Source organism: Megalobrama amblycephala, linkage group LG22 (assembly GCF_018812025.1).
Source record: "Megalobrama amblycephala isolate DHTTF-2021 linkage group LG22, ASM1881202v1, whole genome shotgun sequence".
Classification (NCBI taxonomy): Eukaryota; Metazoa; Chordata; class Actinopteri; order Cypriniformes; family Xenocyprididae; genus Megalobrama; species Megalobrama amblycephala.
Genome location: NC_063065.1, coordinates 13,085,639 through 13,103,555, shown reverse-complemented (window position 1 = coordinate 13,103,555; position 17,917 = coordinate 13,085,639).

Here is a 17,917-nt window from a genome sequence, read left to right as displayed (position 1 = left end):
ATAACGTTCCTCCGTGTGTTCGCACGGTGGCTGCTATAAGAGACTTGTTTCACTTTGCAATAATCTAAATTGATATTAGTAAAACTGGAAATCGAAGGTAGTGCGGATATGACATCAGTGACTAGCAACGCAATGACACGGTCTGTATCCTGGTTAAAATTGCTGATTTCTCTGGATTTAAACATTGTTGGAAATGTTTGGGATAATGTAAGTACACAACTCAACAAAATATATAACACTGTTCTAGTGGTTTTTGGATATTTTAATCTATAAATCTTACATATTGTGACTTTAAATAATTTTTTTTTTTTTAAATCACAAACTACTTGTTTAAAAGGTTAGTTCACCCAAAAATGAAAATTCAGTCATTAATTACTCACCCTCATGTCGTTCCACACCCGTAAGACCTTTGTTCATCATCAAAACACAAATTCATATATTTTTGATAAAATCCGATTTCTCAGTGAGGCCTGCATAGCCAGCAATGACATTTTCTTTTTTCAGTTGCCAGAAAGCTACTAAAAACATATTTAACACAGTTCATGTTACTACAGTGGTTCAATATTAATATTATAAAGCAACGAGAATACTTTTACTATGGCAAAAGACAAAATAACGACTTTATTCAACAATATCTAGTGATGGGCGATTTCAAAACACTGCTTCATGAAGCTTCGAAGCTTTACGAATCTTTTGTTTCGAATCAGTGGTTCAGAGCGCCAAAATCACATGATTTCAGTAAACAAGGCTTCCTTACATCATAATTGTTTTGAAATTTCAATAGTTCACGTGACTTTGGCAGTTTGATACGCGCTCCGAACAACTGATTCGAAACAAAAGATTTGTAAAGCTTCATGAAGCAGTGTTTTGAAATCACCCATCACTTGTGAATAAAATCGCTATTTTGTTTTTTTTTTGGCGCACAAAAAGTATTCTTGTCACTTTATAATATTAAGGTTGAACCACTGTACTCACATTAACTGTTTTAAATACATCTTTAGTAGCTTTCTCGGCATTGAAAAAGGAAATTATCTTGCTGGCAATGCAGGCCTCACTGAGCCATCGGATTTTATCAAAAATATCTTAATTTGTGTTCCGAAGAAGAACGAAGGTCTTACGGGTGTGGAACGACATGAGGGTGAGTAATTAATGACATAATTTTCATTTTGGGCTGAAATAACCCTTTAATTATCTGTATTAATACAAACAGAATAACACTTTTTAAAGATTCCTTGTACACTCAGATGTGCAAAGGGGGGACAAGCACGATTTCGTGCCCCTGCTTGGCGGGAACATGCAGACGGCCACTTCCCTTTATGTGGGTCACACACGGTTCCCAGCTGTTTGAAAGAGTCAGCTGTGCCACTACTGCACCCACCAACATCTGCTCCACAAAAACAATCTCCAGCTTTTAGCACTCAAATGGAGGTTACACCATATGCCAGCCAGCCACTTAGTTTATGCCAGGGGAGCCAGGCTCGTGCTCGTCTCAGCAACAATGAGGAGACGAGAGAGGAGAACGGGTGATGTGACTGCAGCCTCACATGCTCTGTGTGGCTCCATCAGGCCATCAAGGATGTGCCATGTGCATCTGTTCAAGGTGTTGGCAGCGGTGCCTGCTGAATATTAATGCCTCCAAACAACGGTTTATCTGCAAGGTCTGCTCCAAGGTCTGTTCAAGTTTTTCTGGGCGCGTGCGGCACGCAGGACAGGTAAACACGCAGGCGCTGAATGTAATCAGACTGCGGGCGATAAGCGCCGTCACTGCACGTGTGTGGATTTGCGACTCTCTGCGGGATGGAGGTGTTTGTGTTGGCGCAGAGAAAATGTCAACACATCTGTTAAAAGAGGTCGGTGCTGTATTTGAGATTTGAGTTGACTTACATAACTGGCTCTCAACTTTTGACCTTAAATTGTGATGACTTTAAATGTCAGAAATATTAAAAGTATTCTGGAAGTATTCATCGAAAAGAAAAAAAGAATCATTCACAAATCAAATTTCTCTCAGCTCATTGTATTTACATCAAAAAGAAAATGCAAACAGCCTTCAAATTTCTCCATTTGTGAAGAAATGTGGCACAAAGTGAGTAAAATGAATGCACGTTTTTCAAAATAAAAGTCTCGCATTAGAAAAACATGTAGAATTTAGTTTTGTTTTTTCGTTGTTGTTGTTGTTTAGAAACACCGTTAAAACGAACTACATTAAAACTAAACCTTTCTTCTAAAAACATGACAGTACTATATGTTCATAAAAGCATGCGACCGAATAATTGCACTTCAACTTTGCTTCACTACTCAGTGAAAATAAGGCAGAGCATGTGATATGCAATCTACCCATTAAGACCAATTAAGAAAACTGGTCTGAATTGTATCTGCTGTAACACAGCTCAGTACACAGAGAGGTGATAATGACGTTTTAATTAAATATGGGAGGAAAAGGTCCCAAAATGAAGCTTACAGCTAACCAAGCAGCAGCCATTTGGTAACTGTGCACACAAGGCCCTGTTAATGTCTCCAGCCTCTGCTTGCCTGGGCACATGTGGCTCTCTTGGTTTCCTTCAAGCTAAAAGCTTCTCATTAATCAGAGTTAAGTGAGAAAATAAAGGTCCTTACAGCTTTCGGTTAGAAGTACGCAGATCCTGATGGTGTATTTGTGCCACAGCACATTTTAGTCTCATCCCATCAGAGAACTGCTCCAGTTCTATTTTGCAGTTACGGTCCATGTTAAACCCTGATTTTATATTACCATTTAAATGCTCTGTTTCTTTCCTTGTAGGAAAGAAATGCATGGATTTAATATAACAGATATAAAGAGACTTGGAGCTCAGGTGGGAGGGAAACATGGGAGTTTGTCCTTGTGGCAGTGCAGGTGAGAAATCGATTGCTGTGGACTGGGCCGGGTGAACAGATGAGATTGCGAGGTCAGGTCGGGGCTGTGTGCTGGGGGTCATGGTTTGTGAGGTGTTTAATAGTGACGTGCATGTCACACAAGGGAATCTTCTGATGGAGGGTGAAAGTTCTGTGGTGGTGTATGAAATCAAAGTGACCAATCACATATTTCAAACCCTGAATAGGCCAGTACAAGACTGTATAACTGCTGCGTGGAAATGAAATAAAATAGTTATTGCTCAAATAATGCAAGAAGTCATCTGGATAGTAGAAATCTGGATGAAATACATAAATACGATAATGCAGCCGAATGAAGAATCACTGATGTACCAACAAAAACTAAAGTTTTTTTTAGTCATAGTAATTTTTCAGAAAATTAAAAAGGTTTTACACATAAAGTAATCAAGAATGGTTCTTTTGAAAAATATGCCTACCCAGCTAACAAGGAGCGTACTCAGAACTTTAGCTAACATTCTGGCAAAGTTTTCTCAACGTTATTTGGTCTATAATAATATTCTCACAGCATTAAAGGTGCTATAGAAGATGTTTTCGACGACTGAGAAACCAAAGACTGTTAGTGAGTTTTTGAAATGAGCGTATGCGTAAGAACAACCCCCCTCCTTCACAGCTCATTTAGTGGGAACGCCTCCCAAAACTCGTGCACGAGTATTGGAACACGAGTGTTTGTTTACCACCGGCATTTGCTGGGTCGTGTTAGTGGATTCATTATGTCGGACTTACCGCAGGTAACTCAAAATCTGCAGTAGTTACTCCTGACAAAAACATTGCATGCGGCGCCTGTGGAGTGTGGAAAGTTACTGGAGCGCGCAGGTCTCTCACAAGGAATGTAATGGCAATGATTGACAAGCCATAGGGCCAATCGTTTATGCGATGATCACACAAACGATTGACTGATGTTTTTTTAAGGCCCTATACCTCGTGCACAGATGATGTATATTAACCCTTTAACTGCCCCACCAAGAAAAAAGCATTTGAAAATTTTTTTGTTTGCATTTTTTATCTCATTATGTCACTAGTTATCACACTCACTGTATTTTTTTTCAATACATCCCATAATTTTTAAAATATCGGCCTCTACCAAATGGTTGAGATGGCACTTAAAGGTAAAATAAAAAAATTCATACACATACTATGAAATTCAGAAAATATGAACTATAATACTAATTTATTGAAAACATAATCAAAATAAAATAGTTTTATATATTGAATCTTGTTTATTTATTGAAATATTCTATAAAATATTTCAGATTTTCATTTTATGACAGAAAATTACATGTTTTCTTGTTTTTTTTAACAATAAACAAAAATAAATAACACAAATAACTAAAAGTAACAAAACTAAAGACATTACATTCTTTCTGCATTCAAAAACTAAAAACAAAATAGCAAAAGATAGTGATATAATGGCATTTTAGGCTTTTATGATTCAAGAAACGCCATCAAGTGTGGTAGTGCAACAGGATTTTTCTTTTTTTTTTTAGACATGAACATTTCTCTTCTTAGACAGGGTGATAATTTGGATCCTCTATTGGGTCATCATCATCACTGAGCTCAGCATCAGAATCTGGGGGGTTTTCTGGGGCAAGGGCCTGAAGAGTGCACCTTCTTGTACAATAGAAACTGTTGACATCCATCTAGTAACTGTAAAAAAAGCAACAACAAACAAATAAATAACAATCTCTTACAATTTTAGTAATGTTAGTTCACCAGCATGTCATTTAAGAAGTAATTGCCTCTGATAATTATGATTTCCACACATTAATTCAATGAATTCATTATATTTACACCAAAATTATGCAAAAGTGGCAAAAAAATACATATTTAAGAAATTATGTCAGCATATTCATGAAGAAATAACAATAGCTGTCATATTCATAGCTAATAATGATCAGAAGTTTATATTTCTCAGCAAATAGTCCATTCTGACTGCAGAAATGGATGATCTGAAAACATTACCTTAGCTTTTCTGCATTTACCTTTAAGTGTAAAATCAACCGTTTGGTTGAGCATGTTTTTGAAAAATTATTTGAAACATACTAAAGTGTTTTAATGACACCAAGTAACATAATATTGTAAAGTTAGGGCTCTTACAGTGTAATATGTCAAAACAATTTGCTTACCTTGCAAATTTTCACCAAGAACAGTTCACATGGCAGGAGTGATTTCTTTGTTTCTGACATCCATGTTTGAGGAAGTGTTGTAACAAGTGCTGTTGATTGACACTCTGACATCTAGTGGATTTTTTTGGCATAACATACCTCAACCAGATGGTAGAGATGGCTCAATCAGCTTGAGTTAAGTTAGGTACTCCTCTCAGTGAAATATAGTGACTCAAAATGTGCTCTACCATTTGGTCGAGCGGGCAGTTAAAGGGTTAATATTATTCCTTTCAGTGCACCTAATAAATAGTCTTTTATCAGTTAGTAAAGACAGTTTCAAGTAATATTGCAAAAATGTATAAAACAAAACATCCTCTATAGCACCTTTAAAGGGGTTCTTGATCATGAATTCACTTTTTTTTAAACTTTAGTTAGTGTGTAATGTTGCTGTTTGAGCATAAACATCTACAAAGTTACGACGCTCAAAGTTCAATGCAAAGGGAGATATTTTCTTTTACAGAAATCACTTTTAAGAACTACAACAAGCTTCTTCCCAGGTTGGTGACATCACAAAGCACAAAATTTACATAAACCCTGCCACTGGGAACACACAACAAAGGGGGTGAGGTCATGTTGGGCTGCTTTAGAAAAGAGGAAGAGTTGTTGCAGTAGAGTGTTGTTGCCATGCTGTCATTTTACGCTGGGCTGCTTCACAAACGAGGGTCAATTCAATGCTGGATTTGCACAAAAGATTAACATGACGGCACATGCTAGTCAATGAGTTGAATCAACTCCACAGCAACTACGTAAATTTATCCACTAACCGTTCAGAACCGTCCAGTTGCATTCTATAAGTTGTAACTTCTTCCTGAGTCTCTTCATCAGTTTCAGATTCCGGTTTGAACAATGTAAGGCTGAACACCGTTACTCACAATCCTCATTCTGGCTGCGTGAGATTCTCCAGCTTTGTTGTTGTTGAGCAACCGAAGCGCAAGCTGTTAAAGCTCCGCCCTCTTCTGGAAAGGGGGCCGGGAGCAGCAGCTCATTTGCATTTAAAGGGACACACACAAAAACGGAATGTTTTTGCTCACACCCAAATAGGGGCAAATTTGACAAGCTATAATAAATGATCTGTAGGGTATTTTGAGCTGAAACTTCACAGACACATTCTGGGGACACCAGAGACTTATATGACATCTTGTGAAAAGGGACATAATAAGTCCCCTTTAACACAAAAACATTATTTATAAATTGTTCATGGAGCTTTTTTTTTCTTTTCCTGAAATGTTAGTTAGACATTCATATAACATTTTTTAAATGTTTTAGAATGTTCAGAGATCATTCATAAGTAACATTCCCATAATGTTTGAAGAATGCTAAAATGGATGTTTTCTTAAAGGTACATTATGTAAATTTTGGCACTCTACCGATTAAAGTGTTAGTTCACCCAAAAATGAAAATTCTGTCATTAATTACTCACCCTCATGTCATTCCAAACCCCCAGACCTTCGTTCATCTTCGGAACACAAATTAAGATATTTTTGATGAAATCCGAGAGGTTTTTTATCTCCCATAGAAAGCAACAAAATTACCACATTTAAGGTCCAGAGTAGTAGTAAAGACATTGTTAAACTAGTCAACATGACTATAGTGGTTCAACCTTAATGTTATGAAGTGATGAGAATATTTTTGGGAAAATATATTCAGAAATCGATCAGAACAAGGTATCTCAGGAGACAGGGAGTGAAGCTAACATTGGATTGGACGTGCCTTGATGCCTCCCTACCTTGGAATGTGTCCTTCGAAGGCAGCATTTTTAAACTTTCGGATGCTGCATGTGGTTACTTGACGCCACTGCTGTATGAGATGCAGTAGCAGGACGTTTTTGTCTTGTAAAATATTCTGGTTCAAATGAATTCAAGAAATAGGGCATTTTCCATAACAATATCCCCTCTTCAGCTAGGATGTGAACATGTACCTCACAGATTGTCAGCAATACACACTCCAGGTCATTTTGATCATAAGACTAAATCTGATGACTATATCTGTTTTCAAAACTAAGCATATTTATGTTTGAATTTTCAGGTCACAGGATATACTTTGAGAGAAATGTATTAATTCTTGCCAATGTTTTTCATTCTGTAATCTTGTAAAGAGATTTCAAACAACATCTTAATCTGCTTTGAATGCAGGCTGATGGAATAACGCCTTTATTTATTGCTCCAAAATATTTTGTTTACTTCTTTTGTAAAGATATATTCAGTTTTTCAATTTCGCACATTAATCTGATCATGCACACTTTTGAAGGCGTATCATCCTTCATGCGAATGAAGCTGGGGTTTTGTATGCATTTCTAGTTGCAGTCAGAGGAGGGCGCTGTTAAAGAAGGAGCCGTGACTTGATTTCAGTAGTTTATAGAAAAAGAGCCCAGAGCCTTTATTAGTCTGGCTGAAACAGTAGTCATAAAATTAAGTACTCCTAATGCAATCCTATTCTCCAAACTACATATTCAAATTCATATTTTTGGTGTACTTGTAATTTATATTCACAGAAATGTCAGCATGTTGTTTTCTTCATCTGTAAATGATAAATAACATAGACAAATAAGCTGTGTGATTATGCAAATAGTACAATGATTATGTTAATTTGGGCAGAAAGGTCTAGAAAGCTGTGATGAAGTTTTCGCATTATTATTAAGATGATCTGAACCAGTTATATCACATACTATTTGCATGTTTTCTGTTTTTTTTATGTATATTTTTTTTTAAAAAAATAGAAATTAATAATAGTTTACCTTTTAACATTTTTTTTATTATACATAACCTATTTAAATGTCTAACATAAATAAGAAAATGATAACATATGATAAATTATTGAATTATAACATTTGTGCGTTTAGCAGCTGCTTATATGATGAGCATAATGGCTGGTAGAGAGAAATAAAATGTAATTTTAATTTGTATATGCCAATAATGTACATATTTAAACTTTCATTAAAACTTCAGCAGAATCTAATATTAAACATCCAGATGCTTTTGGAGCAGGAATGTTGACATGTAGCTGTCATATTCATCTTTAATTTAGACTAAGAATCACAGACACGTTCTGTTGTCACTAAGTTTGCACAAAGCCATTTTCACGCCGCTCTGATTTATTCATCGCCAACCGAATGTATGTGATCCTGTGCGTCAAATGTGAGGAGCATCAACCCGATACCCAAATACATTGCCAAAGCTGGAAATGGAGCTCAATGCCACGCGTCATTGCCTTTAATGGTCAGTGCCTCAGAGCTGCCTGCCGACAATGGCTTTAATCTCCCTTCAGCTCCGCTCCTGATGCTGAAGATGTTCCAGGAGGATGCTGAAGGTGCCTGTAGGTGCGGTTAGGGTGGCATGTGTAGCACTCGCTCTGTAGGACGGTGCTCTCGGCGGGCACTGCGGGGCAGGACCTGGTGCTGTCGGATGCAGGCTGGGGCTTGGTGGCACTGCCATCTGCTGTGGAGCGAGGCGTGCTGATGAAAGATTCAGGGCCTGAGACTCACTCATCTGTTATCGATTATGCTGCAGATGTGGAAGCATCCCACTTGGAGACTGTGACAAAACCCTGCCAAATTCAAACATACAGCGATGACACTTGCCATACATAAACCAAGAATTGCTGTTGATCAGATATTAGATCAGAAATTCATGTTTTGTAAAGGAAATGTAAATGCTCTGGAGGCTCAGGCACTTACAATGAAAGTGAAAGGGGCCAGTCTGCAAATGTTAAAATGCTCAGTTTCAGTAGTATAGCCAAGATGTAAACATTATGCATGCTAATGCTATTTTGGTGAAAACATTGCTCAAAAACTTTTTCTGTGTAAAGTTATGTGCAATTTTACAACTTCATTAATGTGACAACAAAATTCCATAAACCTTAAAACCACAACAGCTTTAAAAATGATAATTTAAACATTGCTAATGTTTTTTTTTTTTTTTGTAAAGGAAGCACTTTTGAAGTGAATGAGGACAATTTCTGCTCATGCAAAAATTGTCCTCATTCACTTCAAAAGTGCCTTTTTTTTTGTTGCTTTTTCTGAAAACGAGTCGAAATAATTTTTTTGTGGCACAAATTACGGTGGCCCAGTAGTGCACAACACAACGAAATTAAAAAAGCAAACATAAGTTCACAACACAACAAAATCGAGCCACAACACAACAACGGAATAAAGCCACAACACAACGGAAATGCTCCCGACCACTAGGGGGCTCTCAGAGCTCGGTAAAGTTAGTTTCCCTGCCTTTTCCCTGCATTTAAAAACAGACATATTCAAATTCCAAAGCTTGTCAGTCTAACAATAGTCTTAAATGTTAAACAAAGTCATTGTAATGAATACAAATTATACGTTTTAACGACTTGGTGGAATTGGCAGACGTTCCCTTCATCATGCCTCGTGGTATCGCGTCAAATCATTCACAAGTATAAATATGAAGCTATTGTGCACGTAGTTGATTTTTAATTAATATTTCATGTCGATATACAATGTTTACATACTTAAAACTAATCGTATTGATATCTTTGTAAGACTGTCGACTTTATAGAACAGTGGCAAGGAATACTAATATGATCGAGCTCTGAGAGCCCCCTAGTGGTCGGGAGCATTTCCGTTGTGTTGTGGCTTTATTCCGTTGTGTTGTGGCTTTATTCCGTTGTGTTGTGGCTTGATTCCGTTGTGTTGTGGCTTTATTCCGTTGTGTTGTGGCTTGATTCCGTTGTGTTGTGGCTTTATTCCGTTGTGTTGTGGCTTGATTCCGTTGTGTTGTGGCTTGATTCCGTTGTGTTGTGGCTTGATTCCGTTGTGTTGTGGCTTGATTCCGTTGTGTTGTGGCTTTATTCCGTTGTGTTGTGGCTTGATTCCGTTGTGTTGTGGCTTTATTCCGTTGTGTTGTGGCTTGATTCCGTTGTGTTGTGGCTTGATTCCGTTGTGTTGTGGCTTGATTCCGTTGTGTTGTGGCTTTATTCCGTTGTGTTGTGGCTTTATTCCGTTGTGTTGTGGCTTGATTCCGTTGTGTTGTGGCTTGATTCCGTTGTGTTGTGGCTTTATTCCGTTGTGTTGTGGCTTTATTCCGTTGTGTTGTGGCTTTATTCCGTTGTGTTGTGGCTTGATTCCGTTGTGTTGTGGCTTGATTCCGTTGTGTTGTGGCTTGATTCCGTTGTGTTGTGGCTTGATTCCGTTGTGTTGTGGCTTGATTCCGTTGTGTTGTGGCTTGAATCCGTTGTGTTGTGGCTTGAATCCGTTGTGTTGTGGCTTGATTCTGTTGTGTTGTGGCTTGAATCCGTTGTGTTGTGGCTTGAATCCGTTGTGTTGTGGCTTGAATCCGTTGTGTTGTGAACTTATGTTTGCTTTTTTAATTTCGTTGTGTTGTGCACTACTGGGCCACCGTAACAAATGACTTGTATTGAACTTTGAATATTTCTTAAAGGCACAATATGTAATTTTTCACCGCAAAACAAAGGATGCCGCCTTGATTTCGCGGAATCATGGGAGGTGTTGTCTTCACATCTATACATTTAATGGTTGACCTAATGTATTAAAGATTTATTAACATTACTGTAGTATGAAGCAGGGTGTGGCTGAAAACCATTGGAGAGGAAAGAGGCCGCTGGAGCGATTGCTAATTGCTAAACAAGCGCGACACACTGCTCGAGAGCAGCAGAACTTTTATTATGCCGCAGACGACCACTTCTTCCGGTTATACTAAATATCCAAGAACCACTGGAACAATGTTATATATTTTGTTGACTTGTGTACTTACATTATACCAAATGTTTCCAATAATGTTTAAGTCCAGAGAAATAAGCAATTTTAACCAGGACACAGACCGTGTCTGTGGGTACCCGCGTTACCCTCGATTTCATTTTTATTTTGTAGAAACACCAAAGAAGCTTTAATATATTATGTGTTTTATTAGACAAGTGAGCAATTGTTTAGATACATTAAATGACAGAAAACTAATGATTGTTAGTGGAAGCAGTCATCTGCGGCATAATAAAAGTTCAGTTGCTCTCGAGCCGTGTGTCGCGCTTGTCTCTTATTAGTTTTTAGCCGCACCCTGCTTCATACTACAGTAACGTTTATACATCTTTAATACATTAGCTCATCCATGAATATGATTTCTGCCGAGTCCCATCGGATTCTTTTCCACCGGCTGTAGACATGAAGACAACACTTCCCATGATTCCGTGAAATCAAGGCATCAACAAGCTACGCCTTTGTTTTGAATAAGCGACCTCTAGCGGTGAAATCTTACATATTGTGCCTTTAATTGTTTCACTGGCCACCGATACCCTTTAAGCATTTATCTTGCATAAATATAAGTTCGCCCAAAAATGAAAACAATGTAATTTATTACTCACCCTCATGCCGTTCCACACCCGTAAGACCTTCGTTCATCTTCGGAACACAAATTAAGATATTTTTGTTGAAATCCGATGGCTCAGTGAGGCCTGCATAGCCAGCAATGACATTTCCTCTGTCAAGATCCATTAATGTACTAAAAACATATTTAAATCAGTTCATGTGAGTACAGTGGTTCAATATTAATATTATAAAGTTATAATTAAAATTATAAAACAAAATAACGACTTATATAGTGATGGCTGATTTCAAAACACTGCTCCATTAAGCTTCGGAGCATAATGAATCAGCGTGTCGAATCATGATTCGGATCGCGTGTCAAACCGCCAAACTGCTGAAATCACGTGACTTTGGCGCTCTGAACCGTTGATTCGACACAAAAGATTCATAACGCTCCAAAGCTTACTGAAGCAGTGTTTTGAAATCGGCCATCACTATATAAGTCATTATTTTGTTTTTTTGGCGCACCAAAAATATTCTCGTCGCTTTATAATATTAATACTGAACCACTGTACTCACATGAACTGATTTAAATATGTTTTTAGTACATTAATGGATCTTGAGAGAGGAAGTGTCATTGCTGGCTATGCAGGCCTCACTGAGCCATTGGATTTCAACAGAAATATCTTAATTTGCGTTCCAAAGATTAACGAAGGTCTTACGGGTTTGGAACGGCATGAGGATGAGTAATAAATGACATTATTTTCAATATAATATTATATATATGATATAATATCATCATTTTTGCATAAACAAACCCTTTAAAGCTCATAGCTATAAAGTTTCTGCATGTTCTGCAACAGTTACAGTATCTAAACAAGGTTTTGATTAATTAAGTGGCTTGTTGTGAAGCATCCAATGTTATTGGCTGGTAAAACCTTTATTCTCAAACCAGCTTTCATCTTCGCTTTGTTTATTCTTGGTTTATTCCAGCAGCTGCGAACCTCGCTCTCACAGAGACTGAAAAATATATGTAAATGTATTGGTGAGGTTGAAAAAGTGAAATGAAGCAGCCCATTTTTTCAAATCACTCGTGCACACCGAAAAAAGCAAGAACCTTCCTCTTCCAAAGAGCCGGGGTGACCTCAATAATTAAAGGACAATTTTCAAATGCAATTCTAATTTTCTACTAGACTGAAAAGCTTTATTATCCAATGGCTGACAAAAAAACTCCCCTGAATAGTCTCGACTCTTGGGCTTTCACTAAACTGGTCATGAATGCACAAACCATCTGTTTTTCTGGACGTTTGTCAGCGTGAGCGTGGCAGAGGCAGCTGCCAGAGTGGCACTGGACTGAATGATGAACCACACAACCTTTGTTTGCCGTGCGCTGGGCTTTGTGTGGCTTCGAGCTGTCCACTCGCTCCTACGGGCCTTTCATTGCTTCCCCCCCCCGGCCTCCCACCTCTGTGCGCACCAGTAACTGCGAAGGAGCAGAGGAGAGGAGAGGAGAGGATGGACACTGGCTGCATTGTAGCTGCAAGGAGGGATTTGGGGTATTGTGCGCCTTCCAATCTGTAGCGCAGTGGGCGAAGATGTCGAGAGCCAAAGAAGCTGTGTGTGCGTGCCAGTGGGGCAGGGGAGAGGTGAGAGCAGCCAGAGGGGCTGAGAGACACAGAAACACAGAGTGAGATAGGAGAGAAAGACAGAAACATGGATAGAGAGAGAGAGAGACAGACAGGGCGGAGGGGCCCCTCTAGAATATTACACACTTAAAATATAATCATGTCCTGGCAGTCGGGACACAATCTGTCTGCATATTTTCAAATTAAAAAAAGGCCAGCGTCGGGCAGCCCCGGCATATTGGAGCGTAATTTGATTCTTATCATGTGTGTTGCACATCTCACTGTCTTTGTAGTTTATTTATTTGCGATCTCGTTGTGTTGTTTATGAGATTGCTTTCTAACTTATTTATTTTCTTCTTTTTATTTCACTTGTGTGAAATATCACTTTCATTTTGTATCAGCGTCGACGAATAAGTGCCCCCTTGTACTGGCCATCGCTGTGACCTAATTGCATAAATTTGCCTCTCTGGTACATTTGACCAGAACAAAAAAAGGCAATCTGTGATTTGAGGAGACAAGATCAACCTGTCTGAGCAGTCTGGGTGAAATTATCTGCTCTATTTCTGAGCAACCTTAAATAATAGTAAAAAAGATTAGCATCAAATATCAACTAACTTACATCCTCTATCATGAAGCTTAAACAAAAAAGGAAACTAGATTCTAAATATCATATAAACAAGAGATAGATAGATAGATAGATAGATAGATAGATAGATAGATAGATAGATAGATAGATAGATAGATAGATAGATAGATAGATAGATAGATAGATAGATAGATCAAACACATTACAGTCTTCACTGCATAAATTATAAATTAAATATACATTAATCTTTATTAAAGCTACAATTTTCTCTGTTACCTTTGTTATTTGATTAACATTAACAGACATCACAGCAACTGGTTTATTAGGTTCCTGTGACTTTAAGACCTGCCGCTGCTGAACATGACGCAGATCTGAGCACATCTCATTTCCTCACAACTCTTTAAGTTCATTTAATACGTTATTTAACTCGTTTAAGACTGCTATTATGAGGTTACTCGACAAAACGGGTATTTTGGCTTAATTCTGTTTGTTGTTCTTTGTTTAAGCGCGAAAGAGAACTCGATACTGGCGCGCATCTTTCTGTGCACACGAGTCATTCACAGACAACGCGTTCTCGTTTGTCTAGTATGGAAGGCCAAAAGGTTCAAAAACACGTGAATTTTAACACATCAACAACACTTAAAATCTTGTGGAGCTTGAATGGTTTAAAGCCCTAGAATTAAAAATTGAATTTTCCTCGGCATAGTTAAATAACAAGAGTTCAGTACATGGAAATGACATACAGTGAGTCTCAAACACCACTGTTTCCTCCTTCTTATATAAATCTCATTTGTTTAAAAGGCCTCCGAAAAACAGGCGAATCTCAACATAACACCGACTGTTATGTAACAGTCGGGGTGTACGCCCCCATTATTTGCATATGCCAGCCCATGTTCAAAGACATTACACAAGGGCAGCCAGTATTAATGTCTGGATGTGCACAGCTGAATCATCAGACTAGGTAAGCAAGTAAGAACAATAGAGAAAATTGGCAGATGGAGCGATAATAACTGACATGATCCATGATAACATGATATTTTTAGTGATATTTGTAAATTGTCTTTCTAAATGTTTCGTTAGCATGTTGCTAATGTACTGTTAAATGTGGTTAAAGTTACCATCGTTTCTTACTGTATTCACGGAGACAAGACTGTCATTATTTTCATTTTTTAAAAACTTGCAGTCTGTATAATGCATAAACACAACTTCATTCTTTATAAATCTCTCCAACAGTGTAGCATTAGCCATTAGCCACGGATCACAGCCTCAAATTCATTCAGAATCAAATGTGAACATCCAAATAAACGCTGTACTTACGCGATTAGACATGCTGCATGATGAACATTTTGTAAAGATCCATTTTGAGGGTTATATTAGCTGTGTAAACTTTGTTTATGCTGTTCAAGGCAAGCGCGAGCTCCGTGGGCAGGGAGCATGAGCATTTAAAGGGCCAGCAGCCCTGAATCGGTGCATAGTTAATGATGCCCCAAAATAGGCAGTTAAAAAAATTAATTAAAAAAAATCTATGGGGTATTTTGAGCTGAAACTTCACAGACACATTCAGGGGACACCTTAGACTTATATTACATCTTGTAAAAAAAACGTTCGATGGCACCTTTAAAAGCAGTGTTATCATATAATGTAACGCTAGCCAAATTATGACGGAAAAACGAATGCTGCATTAATAACACGTTAAACTGAAAAAATATATGCCTGCACAACAAAAATGTTTTGTTTAAATTAAATATTTAAAGATTGAAATGCTTGGTTTTACACTTTCCACATAGGAGTAAGTGACACCTGAATAGCGTAATGGACGTCTTGGGCTGATGGGAAGAATTTGGATGAATGGACGTTTGGTTGAGCTTGTGAAGTCTTTCATGATTAGCAGTCTATTGTGTCTCATCACTGAGCTTCAATAATTTCTTGTTCCTGCTCATTGGGTTTCAGCCTCATTAGGAAGCAGGATAATAGCTCAGAAGGAGTCGATTTAATTGTTATAAAAGATTGTGGTGAAATTTTTGTTTTCTTCTGTATATCAACAAGGCTACATGTTTCGTTTCAAAATAGCAGCTTAAGAAAATCCATTCACGTTATTAATTATTAGCTATTTTAGCGTGCCACTGAATGCTCCTGCAACCCATAGCAAAACAAAAAACCCTGTTTACAGTGGCCTACATAATTGTGCACGGCCGCTGCTGGTAAAGGAAGGTTTTAGCAGGAAACAGTTGTGCGCTTTCACACAGCGGTCAGAGCACGACGGTTTTCTTTAGCCCGAGGGGCTGTAGGCACCCAGCACCGATGCTATGAGCTTCTCTCCCTCTGAGCGGCGTGTCATGAGTCAGACCCGATTACCGATGACGGCTTTGTGATGTGGGCAAATTGTCACTAAGGGCAGATCTAGAGCTCCGGCTCTCTCGCTGCACTCGGAAGTGAAAGTCAAAGCACCAGAGACCTTGTTAGAGCTAATTCTGTACTCCTGTCTGCGAGACAAACCGTGCTAGTGTTGCATGCTTGCCGTGCATAACAAAGATGATAGAGATAAACTGCTTTGAAAAATGAAAGGAAAAAAAAGTAAATTCTTAGATTTAGAAACAGGTGCTTGCGTGCATGGTTTTGGCGTGAAACCAATGTATTGTGAGACATTCATTGTGATTCAAATCTACAATAGACTGTGAGTCACTCATTGGGGATGTGGTGCTTTGTCTCTAACTTTAAAACTGCACAATAGCCTCTGTGGTTATTGAGTACCCTTCTTTTTTTTAACGGTTAGTGGGCCGTGTTAGCCAGAGCATATAAGCTTTTGACTTCAGTTGGGGCCAGAGAAACATATGGAGAGCTAAATAAAATTCAGATCAAGCACAATGATCCCTACAAATCCTTTGTTATGCCACGTCCCCCTGTGAAAGACAGTGGGAGGAGAAGGGAGTTAGATACTTATAATGAGCTCATGAGGCATGAGCAAATGAATGTATAGCTCGATAATGTGGCCTTCTTTTGGGGCAGGGGAAGTGCGGCACTGCTTGGGGAATTCTCTCAGCCCCTTTTCTCTAAGTTTGACGGTTGAGGGTTTTGAAGCCTCATTGGCCGCCCCGTGTTGTCCTGTAATCAATGACAGTGACACTTGACAGATTGTCCAAGCTTGCGTCCTTTGTTGCAGATTGGTGAAGTGAAAAGGCTTGGGAAGTAGCCAATGAATAAAGATGTTTAAAGCCAATAAATAAAGCTTATAAGGCTATCGGTGTGAGCAGCACAGGGAAAAGCTTTATTTCACACCAGGAAAAAAAAAAATCTGCCACCTTTGAAGGACTTGTGAAGCCGAAGGCGTCTCATTGCTCAATCAAACAGATTAAGTCAGTCAGACAAGCAGCAATCTGTCCTTTTCAATAAAGTTACTTTTGTCATATGGGATTGCACAGGCTCACATGCATCCAAAATTTCATGCCATATTTAAAAGAATAAATGGCTGAAATAAATCAATTGTGCCTTTTAGTTCTATGTTGATTTATAATTTTAGATTTGCGATTTTGTAATCTTAATATAAAGCGAGGGCAAAATAGCAGTCCCCATAGACACTCAATACGATTAGCTGTTTACTTAAAGCAGCATGTTGTCTTTTAAAGCAGTTGCGACCCAGTAATGAGGACATCTGTTTTCATATGGTGCTTGACGCGTAGCACCAGAAATTTGATGTCATCCTGTCCAAACTTGTACATGGCTGGCAGATACCATTAGATTCTCTGATTGGTTCTGACAAGTCACTGACAGCTCTGGAGGTGAGGAGGGCGCATGACAAAGGGCAAGAAAAGGCTGAGTGGATGTCAGCTGGAGTCCGCTACTGCATGCTACTCACAACCCCCAACGCCCAGCCTCTGTACCTCATCGCTCCCCCCATTCCTGACCCCTTTGACCTCGAATCGACACAAGCCCGTCAGCACTGTCACAACTCCCTACATGCAAGCCATGTTGTGAGGCCCCGCCCACTTTAATATCAAAACCACACCCACTTGCCAACACCTGTGGACAAACGTTCTCTCAAAATGCTGACAATTCTTCACTTACGGCATTTTCACAGGTGTGCGATGACCTTAAAACATTGTGTGAAGGCATTTGTTATGTACTGTAATTTGATGCGGATTGACGCCATGCTTTGCTGTGATTTTCTCTGGAAAAAGGCTGTTATGCAAGTAATACCATTAGTCAATTTTAGCAGGCAGACATAGCTAATCTATTTTATTATTTAATCATAGTTTACCATTCTGGAATCTCTTACATTGTCTACTTTTGTGTTCCAAGATTCACAAATGCTTCGTTTCCAAGATTGGCTCTTGCTTTGGCAACATCTTGCCAATTCATGCAC